Raw genomic sequence first — 15354 nt, 5'->3', positions numbered from 1 at the left:
TGTTTATGCGATGCCTCATAATCAGTGGTCGGAATTGGGGGAGTTAATTTATCTAACCTAAACAATAATGTGGACATTGCCTTCTACAAATCCCGGAACTTCCCGGAACTGGTTATTGATGGCTATTATTTATTGAAACATGAGCGCATTGGCAATTAATTATTACTTCCTATGAAGTGTTGTTACGCTTGGGGAGTGTAGCCATAGTGTCCGATCACCCGTTTTCCGCATCCAGCCGCTACCTGCGACCTTGTTCAGATCGTCGGTCTATCTTGCAGGGCGATGTCCTACGTTATGTTTGCCGAGACGTGGTCTCGACTCGAGAACCCGTCTACTCCATCGCTCATCGGTTCTGCGACAGATGTGGGCAGCCCACTGTCACGTCAGCTTGCTACATTTCTGGACGATGTCCAAAACTTTAGTTTTATGCCTAACTAACACAATGTGATAACTTCGTACCGGACCCTAACGAGTTACCTAGCATAGACCTTTCCATAGCTCGCTGAGTGACGTGTAGTCTGTGGGCCAGTTTTACCGTCATATTCCACGTCTCGGCTCCATAAGTCATGACCGGTAGGACGCATTGGTTGTAATCCCTGGACTCCAGGCACTGTGGGAGTGGTGACGGGATGACATGACGCAGTTTCCCAAAAGCTGCCCAACCCAGTTGCGCTCTCCTAGCTATTTCACTCTCGAAGCTGTATCTGCCTCGTTGCAGGGTTTGCCCGAGGTAGACATAATCTCGGACAACTTCGAGCGTTAGGTAGTTAGCCATTTAATAAATAAACATGAGACAATCTATATTTTGGAATGTTTATAAAACAAACTAAGAACATTAATAAAAGAAGAAATTTCACACGTATTGATGACGAAATGGGTATGTCCATACTAAGAAAACTTTTATACTTTGGGTAAATTAACTCCCTCAGTTCCGATCACGCATAATGCAATGCATTGGTGTTGCTACTCCAGAGCGGTGACGACGTTGCGTTGTACTATATGTAAATTAGAACTACATGCCACATGCATTGAAACGGCGCACGGTTACGGAACGCATGCGCGTTGGACAAGGGACCAGGAAACGAAGTGAGAAGGGGAGCTGCTATGCGTAAATAAACAGCGTTATATTGAAACACCGCATTGGTTAATGAATAATTAGTCAATAAGCGACGACTCAAAGGGTGTTCAGTCATCGCAACGTTGCGATTTCAACGTACTAAGGTGTTTGTGGTGGCGTTCTGATTTATATTATTGTACAACGCAGCGTCACAACGCGACGCCAACGCGACGCCGACGCACTATGCGACCTCGCTCTTACTCCTGTTACACTCGGTGCGTTGAAATCATAGCTTTGCAACGACGCAATGCATTGGCAGCGCGCATGGGGGCATTGCTCTTTAGGCCATTCAAGGCAAAAGTGAATATATATTTTTTAGAAGATAGCATATCAACGTCGGTCACATCGTCGCTTAGCACCAGACGAGTTTGTTGCCAAGCTTATATGACTATTATACGTTACATATGTAACAGTCACACAAGTTGCATTGTGTGACTATTACATATTTAAAAAATATAGTTTAAACCCTTGGTGTAAAAAGTAACATGTGATCATATGTCAAAAGTGTTTTTATCACATGAAAATCATAAAAATAATACGAAGTGCATGAAATAAACTATGCGTATGTGAAATTTTATAAGTTATAAGTCATTATTTAAGCATAAAAAGTTATCGACTAATTTCATTTGTACAATATTTAAACCACTCCCCTGAAAAGTTCTCATTTTGCAAATATGGCCTTTATTACACCGAGCCGGGTGTTATAATATTTATTGCTCATACAAAAAAGATTCTTTGTTCATAGAATTCGTTTTTGCATGAATTTGCCAATCCCTTCTTAAAAGAAGTTCCTTTATTGCATATCTATATATAATACAACGAACGAAGTTCCTCATTTATTCTGTTAAACACATATACCAGAATAAATGAAGTAGGAACACTTAAAAAGCGTTCCTACTTCATTTATTCACATATATTGATCTATTACAAGCTTACAATAAATCGGCTTAAATTGTCAATGAGGCATTTACATATTAAATTTAATATACGATTTTCAAACTCATCACAAGAAGCAGATAAGAAAAAATTGTGCCGCAAAATTTCGTAATGATTTCAATAATTTAAAGAACAATGGCGAAATCATTGTAAAAAGAATTCTTTAGCGTCTTCGAATGTCATATTTACAAGATTGGATTAAATAAATACATTAGATTTTTCTAGTAATACCAAAGGTTTGGAAATAAAATCATATTTAAAAGGAACTCAAATAACTACTTAGAATGTAACCTACAATCTACAACTGTCAGTTTCTTAACGTAGAACGACGTCTGTTGAAGCGGCCAAATAAAGATTTTCAGTACCTACACACGTATAGGTCCACATTAAGTTCACGTAATATCAAATGTACTGATTCGATCGATCTGTCATAAAAGATCGACGACTTTATTACAAAAAATAAAGTAGATAATTCCTTCTCGAAATATGCCACGCGAGAAAGTTATAAAACTGACAAAAAAGTTCCCGATATCGGGGCTCGATAGCACGATTCACAAAAAAATTATTTGTGCCGAGTTACCAATATGTATTTACTCAATTTTTTTTTGTTAAGACATATAATGGTATGGTCAAAAAGCATGAAGCTATGTTCGCCGTTGTTCTTAATTATTTTCATAAACAATTAATTTTAAAGATACACGATTTGTTTGAACTGCTGTCGATTCTTGTTCATCGTTGTAGCGTCTAGAGGGTATATCTGAAACAATATATATAAAATATTAATACAGACTACTATGGTGGAAGTTCTCTATAATATTTAAAGAGAAAGATCTCCGTACAAAAATTATGTGCAAAGTTAAATATTTTATTCTTAAATAATTTGTTTTACACTTTTATTTTTTAGCTTTTATTTTCGGGATTTTAGACGATCGAGTAAAGTACAGCCTATCATTTACGAATTGGCACATTATTTAGACAATATCCTTAGGTGTGTCGTATATTTTTATAAAACCGTTATTTAATAGTAAATACCTAGAATAGAATAGAATAGAATAGAATAGAATCCTTTATTTCATATTATCAATGTCACAATATTACAATTAAAAATACAATGTCAAAGGATAATATGATCGACACTAACGCAAACAATAATAATGAATATAAAATAAAGTAGTATAACTACAGATTGTCTAAATACAACGAAGTCAAGTTAAACAAAATTACAGTCATTTCAAAAGAAACTCATCGACTCTGTAGAATTAATTAAGGCGTTTTAGTCGGGTATTAAGGCGTTTCCCCGAGCAAATGACCTTGAGCATTCGGGCCCCTCTCACCGCACTACACCTCTACAATCTTTCGTAAAACTTGACTCACGCAGCGTTTTGCTCAGATACGCGCCATACACGTTTTGTCGTTTGTAACACTTTTCAAATCTGTGGGTAGATGTTCAGGGACCTATTACCCGCGGATTTCTCGTTGCGAGTTCGGTATGGTGGGCAACGGATTTTAGTTTTTCCGCGTTTCGCAACGCTTAGACTCCGCTTGTACGTCGTTAACCCAAACCATTTGATCTAGCTTAACAGTTTTTCCATCTCCCCTCGTGTAACTCGCCTTAACGCTTTTCTCATTATAGTTTGGTGGGTCCTAGGAGGTTAAATAGGAAAGTTACAAAATATCATATTATTATAAGTAATTCGTAGTGTTTTATGACTTTTATGTGTGTAATTTTTGGACCTGTTCTGTTTTTATTTTTAATTTTGTTTCTTAATTTTTTTTCCACAAAATTTGGGGAGCATAATATTGGTAAATAATTACTTACGACTGTTTACAAAAATAACAGAAAATGACCAAAAAATAAAGTTGGCGTAGTATTCATTGGAGGTATCGATGTAATAAAATCACCTTTATAAAATGCAATACACTTATGATCGCATATGGTTTCATTATACCAATGATACAATTTATCGTTTACAATATCACAGATTAAAACATCCTGAAATAAATAAATTAATCACCACATGTTTTAGTGTTCAAAGTACTCAGCACACCTTTTGCGTAAAGATTTTTCACACGTCTATTTTAAACCTCATGATGTCAAATGTGGAACATTAGTGGGAATTATATTACAGAAGCGTATACATTGCCCTTTGAATTAATTGGGTATGTAGAGATAGAATTAAACAGCTTAATATAACAGATAGATTTTACATAATATGCTACCAGAGAATCTTAAAGTATTATGGTCATATTGCTCCCCGACAACCAGACGACCTTGGCAAACTGGTTGTGGTAGGTAAGATGGAGAGACAGAGACGTGGTCGATCGCCTAGCCCATGGATTGATCAAGTGAACGCCCTCACTGGTTTATATAATAACTGCCGTCAGAGAGGCCGAAGACAGAACCAGATGGAAGAAAATTGTCCATAAAGACCCGAAAACCTTTCGGAGGCACGACTTTCAGCAATGAAGATAACTACTAAGAAGAAATAGACGACTGTCAGGAATGGACACTTTATTTTATTTCCTGTGTTAATGTTTTGTCTAATTTATTTTTCATGAAAAATTTACTGTACTTTTTAACATAGAGTAGGTTGTAATGTAATGGACGGTATAAGAATGTTAATTTCTTTAAGACTCTCTTGAAGGCTAAGTTTGCAAATTGCCCTAACAGCACTTTTCCGCAGGACAAAGACTCTATTAATGTCAGCCGCAATCCGATGACTCTATTGTAGATACGATTTAGTCGTAATGCAATTCGTGTGATTACATTCTAAGAGGAAACAGCCATCTGTTATAAGAACGAAATTTAATTCCTTAATACAACGTCAATATTAAAAGTCGGTGTTAACTGAATTAAAAAAATGGGCCAAACTAAGATTGAAAGTAAATGAAGATGGCCTCTTAATTAAATTTTAATCAATTTAATTATATAAGATGGGGCGTTATGGTGGTTTGAAAATTCTCATTAAAAGGCCCAAGCTCATCAAAAGAACATACATATACGTAGATGATGATGGTATAATATAGAGTGCCTAAACGAAATCCCTTAGAGCGACGGGGGTAATATTAATAAGTTTTTGTACTCCTGCACTCTATTAATCTGTCCATTATTATTTCATAAACCATTTCTGAATCAAAATTCTTTCGTCTATGGTACTTGCTACTGAACTGAAAAATTTAATTATAGTTTACAATATAATGAGTATTATATAATTATAATGAATATTATAGTTCTGTGTTTCAAAGAAGTATAATAAGTTTCAAAAAAAGAACATAGTACTTAGAACTGCCTCCTGATTGACAAAATAGGTCTTGCAACCAGGCCTTATTTCCCTTTCCCTTCTTTTCTCTTTCTTTTTTTTAATTACGAGTAGTTAAAATATAAGCGGTACCTGGCCACTTCTACTCCATCTCTTTGGTTTTTTGTTTTGTAGCGTTTATTCGGCTTTTATTTGAGTTTGTTGCCATGGATCGCTAACATATTTTGTACATATTTTATTAAATCGCACTGTGAATACAATAGTGTATTAACTCAAAAAGTGTATTTTTTTCAGAATATATGAAAAACGAATTACATACTTCCGGTGAAAAATTATTAATATTTATGTATATGTTGAAATTTATTACAGACATCTAAACAATTTCCAGCTTGCCAAATATATTTAAAAATAAAATTGAAACAATAGCTTTCTATTCTATAGTAAGGACTGCTTTGTCTAGAATTAGCTCACAAAAAATTGTCTCATTTTGAGTTAAGTAGATATTTTTAAATTGTTTCTCACAATATTGTAACGACGGTTTTATTCACCTGTAGAGAATCCAATTTTGCGTTCAGTAATAGTATAATCTTAAATTTCACATATTTTGAGTTACGACACTATTGTAAAAGCAGTGTGATATATTGGTCGTGTTTCATTATTTTACTTAGTCATAGAAAAAGTATTATATGCAATCATTGCAAAATGAGGTCTTCAAATCTCGTACCTATGGCCTCCTATTAGCCTCGTGGCCTAAACACGATACTCGACTTTAAGAACCCTCATTATGTAACTTATTGTATAAAATACTATTTCTTTTCCCGTATAAATTGAACGCATCGACACTTCAATAAGATATCTTATAAAGGTGATAATATGGTAACGGTGATATAGTAAACAGCACCTTTTGGTGAAGTTACACATGAGACCTGTCAGATTATGCCTTAGAGCACTTTCAAGTTAGACGTGCTGCAGTGGCGCAGTCTATAGCGCTTCAGCAATTTTTAGTTCACTAATTGTGACCGCAAAAAAGACGGGCGCGTATCACGACAGTAACTACGCTTCCAAATATTTTAAGAAAAATAGTACACAGTGACGCCACTGTATCGCTTCTATAAGACTGATTTCACAGCTGTGCGTACTGTCAGCCTGCTCTAAATCTAAAACCGATCTAAATCGAGTATTTAATTTATTGTGGATATTCACGGAAGACAGTCGCCTACAACGAACGCACGGGTGGTCAGCGCGGAGTTCACGCGAAGCGTGTTCCGTACGGAGCAATCTACGTCACTGTAAAACGATGTTCTAAAGCTAAACCTGTCACTCCGCTTCGGCACTCCGTGCAGACAGTCTGCAGATAATTCCGCACTGCTCTGGAACCAGCCTACCTAAGGAGCACACTTTATAAGCCTTAAAACTGTTATATCTATAAATAGTCTTAATATGGTATAGATTTAGATAGTAGTTCTCTTTAAATGGTTTTAGAAAAAAGACTTTTTTCTTATAGATTTATTTCACTCAAGTCAAAATTTTAACACCTTCTTAATACCAAACAACTTAATTAAGTGTAATCTCTCTTAAGATTTACTCTTATAGTCCTTATTTTAAGTTCATCTATAGAACAACTGATTATTTTTAGTAAAATTGTTCTATACACATCCAGTAAAGTCTATTAATACTCTAAAAACTAGTGTTCTTAAGTTTATTCTAGATATATTTAATTTATAGACATTCTGTAGTGTTTGTAGTTATTGACAAACACGTTGTAGTGCGTCTTCAGTAGATTTAGAACTCTTAAAATATTCAATCCAATTAAATTTTATTAGATATCTTATAGTATATATTTAGATATGGGTGTGCTGCTTGGGTAAGCCTCTAGTTTGAAGGCTTATGGTAACGGGTAAAGTAGCAGTGCCCTACAGATCTTTGCGATTTAAAGCTCTAAGTAGTACACAACTCTTTGTTCTCCAAAGTTTACTACGACAACACACTGCCCCTCCCAGTATATACTTTCCTTTGCAATACGGTAGACGTGTGAATGCCATTCCCCGAAAAGTTAACTGTAAAACTTCTTTCAGCCAAAAGTTCTTTTACTTTTTGGGACGATTCTTATACAACAAAAGACATCATCTAAAAAATAAATATGAGTGTAAGAATATGATAACTAAATGGCTTCTAAAACTGTCATATGAAGAAACAGAATATCTTCGTCATGCTGCTCAATTATGATGAAATCTTCACAAACACGCACGCACGCACGCACGCACGCACGGACGCACGCACGCACGCACGCACGCACGCACGCACGCACACACTTTCAGTGGGAGAATGACTTATTTATAAAAAATATATAATTTAGATTAATTTTACTTATTTGCTGTCTCCACAAATTACTACTAGTTCTTATTACTATTTTTGCATAATGTATAAATAAAATAACGTAATACATTGTAAATTTTACTACGCCATTGGAAGGTTTGCTGGTATTTGTAGCGCAGGTTTTCCTTTTTTAAGTACCAGCGGTCGTATGTACTGATTCTTTGATACTTACTTACTATACACTATGCATGTTGTATTATGATTATAGCAAATAAATTTATTATCATTATTATTATTATTATTATTAACTGTTACGGGTAGACATGCCGCTTACCACTAGGCATGCTACTTGTTCGAACCGTCGCGACGGCGTCGCTTGGTAGCATAAAAAACATAATTTACTACTTCGATCTAAAACTGTACAAATCAAGTACTGCTCAAACTTTGTTATACTAATTCAAACACTATTTACTCCAGTAAACCGTATCCAAGCTCCTATTTAGTTACGTTAATCAAATTCGGTAGAGTTAGACACCGAAGACTCAAGAGATTGTGTTGGGACCAAATAAGCAGCGGTAGCGATTTAAATTAAGAGCTCTCATGCCAAAAAAGTTTTGACGTTGGCTTCGCCCAAATTTGTGAAACAAATATATGCCTGAAGTTCGCGTGACATGCGACAGGAGATGTTGAATTTTGCGTATTAAAAGTACCAAATTCGTTTTAGCGGAATAACTAAATCTAAAACTAAAGGGATTAAAAAAAATCCGTAGTGACAGTTGTCGATCATGCATAAATATAATTAATTATCTAGTTTTTGTCCTAATAACCTGTCGCATTTCGAGGATAAATCGAAAAAATGTGAAAATTAGAGGTCATTTCGTGATTATTATCTATCGAGGAAACTTTATTGTTTTATGTTTCTGATTAATGTCTATGCTTGAATATATTGTGTAGTTACTCATACAATATTTTATTTTTAACTTTAAAGTGGATATACCCCTCTAAAATCAAATCGAAGTTTAGAAATGCCCGTCAGAAATGTACTATGTATGTAAACATTTTATTAAATTGGACCAAGTTCTGCTGTCCAGATTTTTTTTCTTCCTATTAATGAAATCGTCCATATAAGAAACTGAGTCCATCAACATTAAAAACATAGTCAATTTTTAGCCATTTGTGTTTTATTTTATGTGTGAAAAACATTTTATTAAATTTGACCAACTTCTGCTTTCCCGATTTTTTTCCTCCTGTATAATGAAATAATTCTTACATGAAACTGGGTCGATTAGTATCATAAAAAATAACACAATTTTATTCATTTTTATAGACAACTCACGCTTAACTGCAAAATAGACTATGGCAAAACTGTTCTCATAAAAAAAGACTTAATGGTTTCTAAGACAGTTTATCTGTATCTCCTATAGTTTCGGATTTCCCTATACTGTCCTAGTTAAAAAAAAACAGGAACATGTGATGCTGGAGGACAACGTCGCGAATCCAATGGTCTGATATTGGCACAATCGACCCTATTCTGCTGGAGCTTAACGTCCACACCAGACTATCTACCTTGTGTCTCCGTAGGATACTTGTTTTCTTTGGTCACATTGTCAGGAAAGAAGGGCACAGCCTGGAACTTACGGATCGACGGTAAACGTCTGAGAGGTCGCTGTCCGACCATGTTTGTACGACTCTTGGTATGTATATCCATGATGCACTCCACTATGCCAAAGATCGCCACAGATGGCACAGTGTTGTTATGCAGAAATTGTACGACACTCAATACGAAACTTCGAGGTGCGCGTCTGGATTCGATCCCACGGCCTCTGTTGTAGGTCCACTCACTCAAATTACCTTATAAATAAACCTATAGTTCCCTAAATATACATAAAATAAAACAAAAAGTAGGTAAACAGACAATCTGATAGACAATACAAAACTACACTATGAAGATATAGCCACAGACTTTAGATATAACACATACAATACAAAAAACTTGTACACAGGAACAACGAAACAAAACAAACTTATTTAGCAATATGCGTAGGTCGTATGTCAAAATAGTGCACAGAATATTAGAATATAATTCACAGAGAGAGGCAGAAGACGAAGATAAATAGGAAGATAGTACAGCGACAGATATTAGGCATAACATAAAAACAAGTAGGATCACCTCACTGGGAAAGTGGTGATCAACAACAAAATAAATCTCGCTACAGTTGTATTATCTAGGCCATTGTTAATAATCGAGTGGTTGATTACCTTACACATTAATTGAGTAAGCCATCTGGTCCCGTGCCCCGTGGCCGAATTATATTTATTTAACGCTATTCCCAATTTAATTACAAAGGGCGCATTTGATATCTTTGTTTGCAGTTGAATAAATACACACCCTTTTACGTAATTAAAAGTTCAAATATGTTTGTTAATTGTTTAAAACCAAAATGCGAATGTTTTTGACAGATTTTTATATAATTTCGTTAATTAATATTGTTATATTCCTAAAAAGTAGGTTATCATACATATTTTTACTCAACTGCGTCAGGGGGTTATGTTTTTCGAGCGTATGCAAATGTATGTATATCTATCCAATTATCACGCTGTACAGCTTTAAGCTGATTGATGGATTTTGACACATGAGGTGTCGTTAGATTTGTCTTGGCTGTGGGAGCGTCATAGGCTATAAAACGCACGCTCACTTCCCGTTGTGCATTGCACAACTAACGGTCGCCACCGCTAAGCCGTTGACTCTAAAGTTCACTACCAAATCTCCTCTTTGGTGGCGGAGCGTTAACGCTCGACACTAAGGTGTCTCTCCATTTCCCAGAAACCTACGCGGCTAGAGGGACCGGAGAATGTCTAGCTCATCCTCTATCAGTTCTTTGGGCTAGTACCGGAAATGTCGATCAAAGTGTCCTGTGACAACATCCAGACTTCCAACTTAAAGAGCAACTCACGTGCTTTCTTTTTTTTTCCCATTAAGGAGTAGGTTATTAACTGCAAACCAATCTTCTACTTTGGATATAACAAGTGTTCTGAATACTAAACTATACCGGGTGGAAATTTATAATGCCACCTAGAGGGAAAGTACCCTAAATACTGGAGATAGAAATTTTTACTTAAAGGAAACATTCTTTTTTTTTAAAGAAATAAAGCTGCATTCATAGATTTTCGGAAATTTCCAGCAACACGCGGGACTCGAACCCACTCTAATCTGAAAAAAATGCACCCTGCACTTTTATTGCATCGATCGATTGTTAATTATAAGAATAAAATCTCTCACAGAATTGGTTAGGTAATTAAATGAAATAAAAAACCATGAAATCTTAACGTATTTTAATAAAACGAAAAAGATGGTAATCTAACTAATTAGTTGCTCGAAATGAGCTCCGTTTTTTTGGATATACAAATTTAATCTTTTAACGAATTCATTTTGAGTAATTTTTAATAACGTGTTGTGATGAAGTGTATTACAAATCGTTTACACGAATTCGGAATAGTTCTGTTGAGGAGTTTGCCGTCGCTTTTCGTAGCTACCCGTATTTTAAAAATTATTTACCATTCTTTTCAGAACGAATCGTGTTGGTGCTTGTCGATCCACGATATGTTAAATTCACATTTTTGTTACATAAAAAATAAGCTTCCATTAAATCAAATTGTTCTTGATATGCCATTTTTACGATGAGACAAATATGAAATTTATTTATTTTTAGGAAAACTGTCAGTACTTAGAAAGGACATGGAAAACAATCAAATGGAAATAACAAAAGACAACCCATTTTCAAATGAAACATTCCATATTTAAATTACCTCATGCCACTGACCAAAGAGTCTGCATTACAAACATGTGCAAATTGCAATATTCTTATATTGCATATATATAATTAACAAGTAATCTGATGGACCTTTGAGTAAAAGTGCTTTAACTTGACCCATTGAATTTATAACTCCAGATTTCATGGTTAGTAAGAGAGATTTCATACTCATAATTGACCCTATCGATTGATTTAATAAAAGTACAGCGTGCATTTTTTTAAAGATTTTAGCGGGTTCGATTCCCGCGTGTGGCTACCAATTTTCGAAAATCTTTGAATGCAGTATTATTTCTTTTTAAAAATAAAGGAATGTTTCCTTTAAGTAAAAATTTCTATCTCCAGTATTTAACGTACTTTCCTTCCGAGTGGCATAAATATATACAAATTTCCACCCTGTAGATCAACTCTGTGAAATCTCTGGATTGTCATGGTGTTAAGTTCAGAGAATTTTGGCGTACAGGGCATTGGTTCTTCCAGCATGACAATGCACCTACTTACCACCGCGTTGTCTGTGATTCAGTCTTTGACCAAAGACGATATGACCCCGATTGTCCACCCTCTCTATTCGCCTAACCTGGCCCCCTGTGATTTCTTTTTTGTTCCCAACACTCAAAAAGGACATGAAAAGAAAACGTTTTGGGACCGTGGAATAGGTGAAACGTAAATCGCTGGAAGAGCTAAAGGACATCCTATTAAGTGAATTTCAGAAATGTTTTGAACAATGGATAGAAAGGTTAGACAAATGCAATGCCGTTGGTGGTAATTACTTTGAAGGTGATGAAAATTGGTTGTAAAAATATTGATAAATAAAAATGAATGAAGGAATTCTCATAACTTTTGAACCCCCTCGTACTTTGTGTGGTGCCTGCTGCGGTTTCAACAGGGTCACTAACTCAACATTTGCTGGAAAACGCAATATGTTCCCAGCACTGACTTTCAGGATCCTAAGCGAAGTGTCTATCTATATCATACTTTATCTACATTTGAATGTAGATAAAGTTTCATAAAACCTAAAAACTGAGTAGCAATAATAACTTAAAAAAACAGACCACAAAAGTTTGTGGAATTACATATGTTTGCCCAATTTTATTGGAATTGGCTAACGGAAAATGAGTGAAATCCAATAAAACGAATTCATCCCCTGATTTGCCATGCTTAGAGGTGGAATATTTTCTTGAAAAGCGATAATCATAATAAACAACCCTGCAAACTAAGCTCTTAGGTCTTTGTAAATTTATTTTTATAACATACATAGCTTATAAGAAGTTAAAAATAAATAAAACGGTGTCGCGTAAACCTATTGAAGATTTTTCTGTATACCGCTGCATATCATGTTGCCAATAATAAACACAAAAATGGGGTAGGCAAGAAGATATTTCGCTCCCACCCACCCGAATGACCGGTCGCAATCGTCGCTAGCATGATTCATTTTTTGTGGAAGTGTGTGTGATGAAACCATTCTTTCTGTCGATAATGTTATAACGGTATGTTTCATTTTCATAATAGTAAATTAGTCTGCTTATAAGTTAGTTAGTTAACTAATGTAAAAACTTTAGTTTAGTTTTTTAGTTCTCAAACGTTAGTCTTTATAGTAATGTAATAATAAAAGTAGTATATAATAATAAAATTACAATTAACAATTATATTTGAAATGTACTTGATTATGACTCTATTTGATTAAGGAGGTATTGTTTTAGTTTATCCTTTATGTTTTTGGAGTTAAGCTCGTCTTTTAGTGCTTTATGAAGATCATTAATAATTCGAGGAATTATGTATTTGTTTTGATGTTCCCCGTACATGTTATGAGTCCTCGGAATAGTTAGTTTTGAATTTGCTGCACTGCTTAATTGATTATTACGCTTGTTGGGCACCTGTAAATCCATGCTCAAGAAATGTTCTATAAGTAACGTAATTTCTTCTTTCGTTTACGGGTAGGACTTTGCAGAACATAAACAACTAGTAGTTACTTCTAAATTCCTTCTTAAAATTCTCAGGTACAATGGTTTTATGAATTCTTAATTGGAGCTCATACATGTCATACAAGTGAGACTTGCAGGTCCTCCCATAACTACTAAGACCGTACTGTATTATGGACTCGGCCATTGCATTGTACAGTGACAATAAAGTACGATATGGAATTTTATATTTAATTATCGAGAATTTCGCGAGTAAAGCCCTCAGCTTATCGCACAATTTTTTAATGTTGTTCACCCACTTGAACCGGCTGTCTATCACAAGGCCCAAGTAAGTATGGTAGTCAACCTGATCAATGCGGTCACAGTTACATTTTTGGCCGTTTAGGTCATTGTGAAGATTCATGACTGTGAGCAACAAGCCGAAGGTTTCAAGACAATCTATTTTGGCTGGATGATATGTAAATAAATTTTATTTTAGATGCGTTAAATACTAGGCCAGAATTGTGGGACCATTTTATAAGATTAGTAACATCGTCCTGAAGGTGTTGAAGGGCAAAGTTAATGTCTTTATGAGCCGCCATTAAGCAAGTGTCATCAGCAAATTGGTAAACTTGACAATGTTTAACAACATTCGTCCCATTGTTGGCATAGGTCAAGTAATGCAAGGGCCCGATCACGGAACTGTGAGCGGTACCATGCACAACGTTTTGCATATTACTAAAGGTTTCACCCAATGCTACGCAATATTTCCTATCTTTGATGTAATCTTCACACCATTTTAGAACCGGGCCACGTATTCCACATTCGTCAAATATGTCAATTAGGACACTGTGCTTTAATGTATCGAACGCTTTACTGTTATCTATAAAGACTACCAGGACATGATTAGTGCAAGAAGCCATTGACAACATCAGTAAATAGTGAAAATAATTGAGACGTACTTTTATGTTCTTGAAAGCCATATTGGTTTTTATTTAGCATATTATTATTTTTATAGAAACTGTGCATTTGTTTGCATACATATTTTTCTACTATTTTGTCCAATATAGACAATAACGTAATGGAACAATAATTTTCGTACTCTTGTTTATCTCCTTTCTTATAAATTGGCCTGACAACACCTGTCTTAAGCTCGGGGGGATATTTCCCTTTTGTAATACAAGCATTAATAAAGTTAGCGATTGTGCCTGATATTTTTTCCCAAATTGATTTTATGTCAAAAGCTCGGATTTTGTCAATTCCGGGTGCTTTGTTAGCGTTAATTGCTTTTATAATATTAGCAACATTATGCGGTGTAGCTTTTTGATAACGCATGCTAACACTTGACGGTGAGCTGTAAGAGGCGGTAGGTAGAAGAAGGCGATTGCAATCCGGCACCATATTGGAAACACTCTTATTAAAAGCATTAGCAAAATTATTCGCAATCTCTAATGGTTTATTGATGTTACTTTTAAATGCGTCAAATATAGTATCATCTACAGATTTTTTAATGTGATTGTATTGGGAATTTGCTATAGCTTTTGGATATTATTTTTATTTTTACTAATTTCCATTTTAAGGTACCTATTTTTCGTTTTTTTTCAATTAATTTATTAACAAAATTTCGAGCTTTGTTATATTTTTGTATAATAACCAAGTCATTAGGATTTTTCAACCATTGTCTGAACCAATAATCTCTATTTATACATGTCTTTACTGTTACTTTGTTTACCCACGTTTTATCCATTCGCATTACTGATTTTTTATTTAGTCGTATATTAATTTTAGAATCATTGTAACATTGTGCCACATTACCTCTTATGTATGAATAAATTGATAATGGACAATCCATATTATTTGTTGCTTCCCGGTCTTTTCGTAATAAAGGAGTTACTTTTGATGTGTCAATATAAGTTTTAAATTTAGGAGCTTCCTGTATTTGCATCGCCAATGACAGCAGCGGCCCTACACAGGCGAACGTAGGTTTCATAGGTGTGTTAGATGCAAGATCAATGTTT

At 34.9% G+C, this 15354-nt stretch overlaps 1 protein-coding gene across 2 annotated transcripts in view; it reads right to left on the bottom strand.

Moving 5' to 3' along the window:
• Window positions 1-1940: 1940 nt before the first annotated feature.
• The window catches only part of LOC113234060 (prolactin-releasing peptide receptor-like), a 108572-nt gene continuing 95158 nt past the window's right edge, over window positions 1941-15354 (bottom strand). The window contains exons 3-4 of one of the 2 annotated variants that reach the window (XR_003310769.1): window positions 2741-2810; window positions 1941-2178 (exon numbers count right to left, since the gene is read on the bottom strand). The gene's annotated coding sequence lies outside the window, so the exon portion shown is untranslated. Of the gene's footprint in view, window positions 2179-2672; window positions 2811-15354 lie in introns of those variants that run through there. The other variant, XM_026469296.1, reaches the window with a different exon arrangement.

The sequence above is a fragment of the Hyposmocoma kahamanoa genome, unplaced genomic scaffold (genome assembly GCF_003589595.1).
Source record: "Hyposmocoma kahamanoa isolate Upper Pololo Valley unplaced genomic scaffold, ASM358959v1 81, whole genome shotgun sequence".
NCBI classification, from domain to species: domain Eukaryota; kingdom Metazoa; phylum Arthropoda; class Insecta; order Lepidoptera; family Cosmopterigidae; genus Hyposmocoma; species Hyposmocoma kahamanoa.
The sequence above is the reverse complement of the archived record's forward strand: the minus strand, read 5'-3'. Positions and strand labels throughout refer to the sequence as shown.